Below are 7,774 nucleotides of genomic sequence, written 5' to 3' on the forward strand. Positions count from 1 at the left end.
GCCCAGGGGCAGGCGTAGCAGCCCCATTTGGCATCACTGATGTTGAGTACAGAGCTGCAGGGGCCTGGCAAGCAGCAGGGAGCCCAGCCCAAGCCAGGTACACACCACAGCTGGCCGCAAAGGGAGAGGAGAGGGAGGGAGAGGCATCAGTGAACAAATGGGGCAGTACTGGGCTACACAGCCTGAGCATGACTGCCAAGAAGCAGTCGCTTGGATGCTGATGCCACATTACATCTCCTCACAGCCCCTGTGGCCAATGTCTCCTCTCCACCGTGGGCATGGTGGGATCATCACCTATTCTGTGCAGACGAATGACCGTAGTGCCATGGGACCAGCTCGTGGTGTGCTGCTATGTCAGACTCCATGTCTCTGTGCATGGGTCTCCTGGAAATCCCCTGGCACCTTAGCTAACCCATGGTGGCTGTGTGAGACTGGTGGAGGTTGAGGCTGGAGGATAAGGGAGATCAGGGATGGCTGGGGCTGCCACCACAGCTCACTCTGTCGGGGAAATTCCTTGGCAGTTTAGCGACATCTTTGCACCACCCTTATCTGTGGTTTCCTGTGCACTTCAGAAGTGAGTTTTCTATTTAATGCACATCATCTAATTTCTTTCTGGGATCACCAGGCAGAAACCCATGACCCTTCAAGCACAAAGGCAGATGCGTGTCCTTGGCATATCCTGGTCCCCACTGGCCCCCAGCTAAGAGCTTGCCTGGGGAGGGAATCTAGGGGGTCTCACTAGGTGCAACGATGCTGCTTTTCCTCTTGTTGGAATGGGCCCAGTGAATTACATGTCCATGGAATAACAGAGAGGATTCAGCAGTGTCTGGGTAAACGAGATCTTGATCTTTATGTGCCCACTGCTGTACTGTTTTTTTCACAGAATCACGGAGTCAATTAGGTTGGAAAAGACTTCTGAGAGTCCAACCAATGACCCAACACCTGGACCATGGCACTAAGTGCCACATCTGGTCTTTTCTTAAACATCTCCAGGGACGGTGACTCCACCACCTCCTCGGGCAGCCCATTCCAATATCTAATCATCCTTTCTGTGAAGAAATTCCTCCTAACGTCCAACCTAAACCTCCCCTGGCTCAGCTTAAGACTATGTCCTTCTGTCCTGTCATTAGTAGCCTGGGAGAGGAGGTCAACTCCCACCTGGCTACAACCCCCTTTCAGGGTGTTCTAGAGGGTGATGAGGTAACCCCTGATCCTCCTTTTCTCCAGGCTAAACAACACTGATCCCTGGAGGACACCACTAGTGACCGGCCGCCAACTGGATGCAGCACCGTTCACCACCACTCTCTGGGCCTGGCCATCAGCCAGTTCTTAACCCAGCAGAGAGTGCCCCTGTCAAAGCCATGGGCTGCCAGCTTTTCCAGGAGTGTGCTGTGGGAGATGGTGTCAAAGGCTTTGCTGAAATCCAGGTAAGCAACATCCACAGCCTTTCCTTCATCCACCAGGCAGGTCACCTGGTCATAAAATGAAATGAGGTTAGTCAGGCAGGGCCTGCCTTTCCTAAACTGGTGCTTACTGGGTCTGATCCCTTGATTGTCCTGTATGTGCCGTGTGATCCCACTCAAGGTGATCTGCTCCATAACCTTGGCAGACACTGAGGTCAGCTGACAGGCCTGTGGTTCGTCAGATTCTCCTTCCAGACTTTCTTGTGGATGGGCGTCACATTGGCCAGCCTCCAGTCATCTGGGATCTTTCCGGTCAGCCAGGACTGATGATAAATGACGATAAATGATGATAAATGATGATTAAAAGCTGGACAGCAGCTTAGCGAGCTCTTCTGCCAGCTCCCTCAGTGCCCTAGGATGAAACCCATCTGGTCCCATTCAGCTCTTGGGTTCAGACTGATCTTGGTGAGTCACAGAACTGCAGAGCTCAGGAGATTCATCACGGCAGCCCCCAGCTGACAGGTGTCTCCAGAGCCCCTGGGCCATCCCACATCGTGAGAAAGGCTCCTCCAAAGCCTGATGAAGCCATGATGTAAATACCTGCGAGATACTGGGGAATTCCTCCTGGCCCATTCTCACAGCCCATCTCTGGAGTGCAAGGTAACATGCAGCTCACCAGGACCTCACTTCACATTTGTGCAGAGAGCTGGAAGTGACAGTGGGGATGACTGAGGGAAAACGGTCTGAAAAGGGAATACCACGGCCAGCTAAAAGCTTCTCTGAGGGCCCTGCACCCATGAACATGGTCCACAGCAAAGGCTGTGGCCAATACAGGACAGAGCAGTTGCCATCCCACTGCCGCCTCCCTGTGCACCCATTTCCTGCAGTTTATTTTCTCTTGGATGACTTGTGTGCTATAAATCATAGAACCGTTTAGCATGGAAAAGACCTTTAAGATCATAGAGTCTAAACATTAACACATTAATTTGTCACTGTCTCTGAGGAATTTCACATCCAGTAACTCGAATTAATATTGCGGGAACCCACGGGAAACCTGAGAAATGCAAACGTATTTCTCTTGCAATCAGCACCAACTGGGCCATGTGGCCTGATGCTGACGATGACATATGTAAGCTCCAGAGAGCAGTGAAATGCTGCTCATTAATGCTCATTAATTTAAGGGGTTTAAATGCTTACACACTGCAGAGATCTGCTGCAAGCAGCCTGGCTTCCCAAATAGGAGCTCATCCATCCATTAGCTTTCCAGTAGTCTGAAATGCAATTTACCAACTTTACTTATTTCCTCCATTCCTCCCACATGGCCTCTTGGAGCAAATCACACCTCATTTACAAGGCAGTCACCAGAAGGCAAGTTAAACTGAGAACACTTGTGCTGGGGTTGATTTGGAACCAGGGGAAGGCGCAGCCAGCCAGCCCTCCCGGCTCCAAGGTTTTGCAAGATGGGCGATCCTTTGCATCACTTAGCAGTGATTAAGTTGGCTTAAACTGATTATCTGCTGGAGCAGCTGACAGACAGCAGATTGCCAAGACACTTTTTGGACCCAGAAAGTGTCAGCTTGAATAGAGGTCTAAGAGAAGCATAAAAATCTGGACTGGTGAGGAGGAGAAGGGAGACAGGCAGTGGTCAGAGTGGGCTCAGCAGTGCCACACTGTCAGCTTGTGATGAGATAGACTGGATGCAGCTTGCAGGGCTCACTCCAGTGGTTCCCCTGCCACAGCTGTTTCTATTTTCCTTTTGGGGGCATCATTGGGTTATGTCTTGAAGGACATTTCTCCTGTTTCCTGTCAGCATGGCAAAACTGCTTGTTGTGGAAACCAGATTGTTATTCTCCCTACAGCTCTTGTCAAACCCAGCACAGAGACAGAGGGACTGGTATTCCCTGCAGAGGCAAGAACTGCTCAAAAATAAAATCTGCCCAAGCAATTTGTGATTTGGAGCACACCAGTTGCCTGTGGTGCCAGAGAACTGCAGCTCAGGTGCTCTCAGCTCTCTGATCCTCAAAGCCAGCTCCAGCTGGGCACGGACACACAACTCTCTCAGCTCTTTAGCTCCTTTCTGGAGCCTCAGAACAGTGCTGGGGTTCCTAGCCAGGCTTTGAAGGTGATCTCAAGCAGCCCCTGCAGAGAGGGCAGGATGGAGAATTGCACTCCAGGGACAAGGCTGTGTCCCTCCTCTGCAGACAGTGCTCCTCTCAAGGACCTGGTGTCCAGCACAAAGAAAGTCTTTGCCCCAGAAGTCTGTCAGCCTCTAACAGATGAGGCTTTGGTTTCCCATCTTCAGAGATGTCTAGAAGAATTACAAAAGTCTTGGGAAGGCAAGCGCTGGATTACTTTGATCTTAGGAAAATCACATCCTTAAGTAATGCATTTTTACCCCATACTTGACTACATACATACTGTGTTATTAAAAGCCTACAAAGGGCTCTGCATGGGGTGGAGAAGTGCCACCAACCACAATGCCCAGCATCAAACTCCCCTGCTCAGCTTGAGGGACACTTCTGACAGGGACCAGCTGACATCCACTAGTTCTGGCATGTCTGCCTTAGAATCACAGAGTGGCTTTGATTGGAAGCAACCTTAAAGGTCATCCGGTTCCAACCCCCCTGCCATGGGCAGGTATGCCTTCCACTAGACCAGGTTGGTCAGAGCTCCACTCAGCCTGGCTTTGAACACTTCCAGGCATGGGGCATCCACAGCTTCTCTGGGCAACTTGTGCCAGGGCCTCACCACCCTCACAGTAAAGAATTTCTTCCTAATATCTTATCTAAACCTGCTCTCTTTTAGTTTGAAGCCATTACCCCTTGTCCTGTCACTACATGCCCTTGCAAAAAGTCTCTCTCCATTTTTCTTGTGGGCTCCCTTCAGTTCACAATCAGGTCACCCCAAACCTTCTCTTTTCCAGGCTGAACAACCCCAGTTCTCTCAGCCTTAGGGGAGCAATGCTGCCCCAGGATTGGAACATCAGACATCGAGGCTCCCAGGCTCCTACTATTGTCTATGCCTCCATCAATACTTTCAGTGCAAAGGTACGGAGAGCTCTGCACGGGAGTGCACATTTAGTTACCTGCAGCCAGACCTGGCCAGAGAGTGACAATGCTCCTGCCCTGCATCTGTCTCTCAGGCAGCTCCACAAAGCCCCGGTCTCCATTTCAGCAGGACACGTGGCTGAAGGAGAACCATTTGACTCTATTTCAGAGGTTGGAGTAGTAGCCCCTCCACCTCAGCTTTCCCCAGCCCAGACTCTCTCTGTCAGGGTTAGGCTCTTTCTGGCTGCTGGGGGAGTTTTTGCACCCAGGTGTGGCTCTCGAGCAGGGACCATTGCGCAACTGGAGCTGCTTGTCATGGTGGGCTCCCGGAAGGCAGCGCCGCTGCCTGCAGAGACACACCCCACCCAAAAATTTCCAGCTGACTCGAGCAGTTTCAGTTTTTCCATCCTAAATTCTGCCCAAGTCATAGCAGTATTGATGATATCACAGGGTGGAGAGACATGACTGCTCCACTCCTAGCACTACACAGATGACTCCGCCACATTATCAGCTGAACTTCTCCGGGATTTTTTTTTTTCTTTCTTTCTAAATGCCAGAAGTCTTTTTCCAGCAAAAAAATGTTGATTTCTTTGCAGTTAAACTGCAACAAACTCATATCAAGCAAATGCAAGAAAGCAAAGCGGACCAAAAGGCAGCTCTTCCAATGGTCCTACCGGAATGATAAAATGCCAGGGGAACAGATTAAAAATCCCCCCTTCACTCCGGTGTCACCGTGGGAGGCAGGGTGGGCCATCAGACAGGGCTAAGTGCATCACAATCTTGAGAGAAGTGTGAGTGCCATGTTAAGTTACAGGGGCTTTATTTTCCAGCACTAACCAGCATCTCTACACAGATCTACACTGATTTTGCAGATGGTAAGTAAAGCAACAGATGAGTCATAACCACAAATACCATTTATCAATTAACAACATTAGCCTGCCATGGAGAAATTAGTGGAAGAAGTAAAAAAATGACTGGCAGTATCTTTGCCTGAAAGGTGGGAAAGTGGGCATGAAACCTGGCAAAGCACAGCACAAACCATTTGAGGTTTGATGGTACCTCACAGCTGCATCTTACAGGTACTGCCATCATCCACCATCAAAGCAAGATGAGACACTGGCTTGGAGAGAGTGGCCTGCTTTCCCCTCTGTCCCAGCCTGCCCAGCCAAGCTGGTGGGCTCATTCCCATCAGGACTCACACATCTTTGGGTGTCCTTGGGAGCTGCCAAGGGTATGTGCAAGAGTGAACCTAAATGCGGACAGATTTCCCATCGCTTCCATCTTCAGATCAGGACTGGAAAATGTCACAGATCGATGAGAGCGTGTGGCATTAAGAGAAGAGAAACCCCCACTTGCACCACGGCTGCCTCCCTGCTTGCTCTCTGCCTTCGGTTGACCTAGTTGAGTCACAGGGACATGGCGAGCGAGAGACATCCTGTGCTGTGGTTGGCACTGATGCTGCTGGGGAGGAAGAGGGGCTTCTCCAGAGGGCCACTGCCTGCCCCACGTAGGTGGGGGGAGCAGGGCCAAGAGGTGAGTGCCCTGAGGCAGGGCCGGTGGAAAGAGCTGGCTCTCACTTATATTTGTGTCATGCCGGTCTGTTCTCTGTGCTACAGTCCAAAAGGAAAAGCTGATTTTTTTGATTTTTCTTCCTCTTGCCAGAGTGGAGGAAGTTGCTGATGGCTCTCTCCCAGCTAATTTGTGGGAGAGATGGCACAAGCTGAAGGCACAGGTTGGGCAGTGAGGAAGGGAGCCAGGCTGTGGGTGAGCTCCTGCAGGGACCTGGCTGGGTGCTGACCCCCAGTTCTGACATGTTAAAGCATGTTCAGACGTGTTCACTGCTTGTGAGTGCCCTCCTTGCTTGATCTTCAAAGACAACATATCCACATATTGAGTCACTGCTTGGTGTTTTATCTGATCATTGTCCCCCCATGGGACCCATCCCAGGCAGCCCTGAGGAGCCCTGTGGGGGCAGGACATGTTTGACCTCCTCCAAGGCTGCCGAACGTGGGACAGCAGGAGGCAGACACTGCTGCCACTGGCTGTGGCCCTCTCAGCACCCCCCAGGCACAGAAAGACTTTCCTGGGAAAAAATACAGATTTATCGTTATTCTAGGCACTAAGGGTTGCACAGAATTGCAACAGAAAGCCTGAGGCCTCTTTTTGTTTCTTTTTTTTTCTTTTTTTTTTTTTTTCACTCTGAGATGTCTTTTTTTCTGTGTACAAGCTTTTTTTGCAGGGAAAGTGATCAAAAAGAATAAACCTCCCCACGCCAGAGAGCTGGATTCAGGCTTAGGAAAGAGTGTAAGGAGCTGGACAGCTGCAGGGAAGGGCTGATGAGGCTGGAGACAGGTTCAGCTTGATGCACACCAGGGGAGCATCCCTGGGGCCAGTTGAGGCCTCTCCAGCTATAAAAGGGCATGGGGATGGGGCTCCTTCCATCCAGGGCTTTGCCCCAAGCAGAGTCAGGAAAGTGAGGCTTCACTTCACCTCTGAGGTGACCCCCTGCAGCCATGCCCCAGAGCTGACCTGTTTCCACGTGGGCTGGTGGATCTGGCCACTGCAGCTCCCTCCCTGCCCAGGTGTTATAGTTTATCTTTCTTTTTCATTATTCCTTACAGAACATTTCTTTCTCGTTAAACTGAGGCACCAGGGCAGACACCATGAAAGGGGAAGAGATGCTGTAAAAACCAAGGTAATTTAGGGCTCTTTCTCCCATCCCCAGCCATGAAGGGAGATGAGCATGTTGGCAAGGAAAAGTCACCTTATGGGAATAAACTGTCTTGCTCAGATCTGAGTTAACTGTTGCATCTGTGCTGAAGATGCAACTGAAAGAATTAGTCTTTTCAGGGTCAAAGCTAAAAAAAGCAAAGAATCCCCAAACACTAGATAAGGAAGAGATGATTCAAGAAGATAGAGATGTTACCAATTTTCTGAGTTATAACTTATTGTTTTTGCAGTCGTGCAGGGAAAATATTTAAGAGCTGTTTGTAGTGAAGATATTTAAGAGCTGTCCGGAGGGCTGAAGAAAAATGAAAGACAGTAAATTCTCCAAGTATCTGTTTCATATATGAGCTCTAGTGGACAGAGGGGGAGAGGACACTGCTGGGGGTACATGTGGTCACATGTTGCCTGGGTTACTGTGTCTGCCTTGGTGAGGAACCAGGAAACATTCCCTCTCTGCCAAGCAAAGAGGGTGATCAGCCAAAGGCACATGGAGCTCATTACGGGATGCTGGGAAGAGCCTTCTGAGGACTTACTGTGGGATGTCTGAGAAAAGGAGCAAACAGGGGAAAGAGATTGATGAAGGTGGGAAAACAGAAG

This window comes from Pipra filicauda, unplaced genomic scaffold (assembly GCF_003945595.2).
Source record: "Pipra filicauda isolate LSUMZ 115617 unplaced genomic scaffold, ASM394559v2 scaffold396_size653610_pilon, whole genome shotgun sequence".
Taxonomy (NCBI): domain Eukaryota; kingdom Metazoa; phylum Chordata; class Aves; order Passeriformes; family Pipridae; genus Pipra; species Pipra filicauda.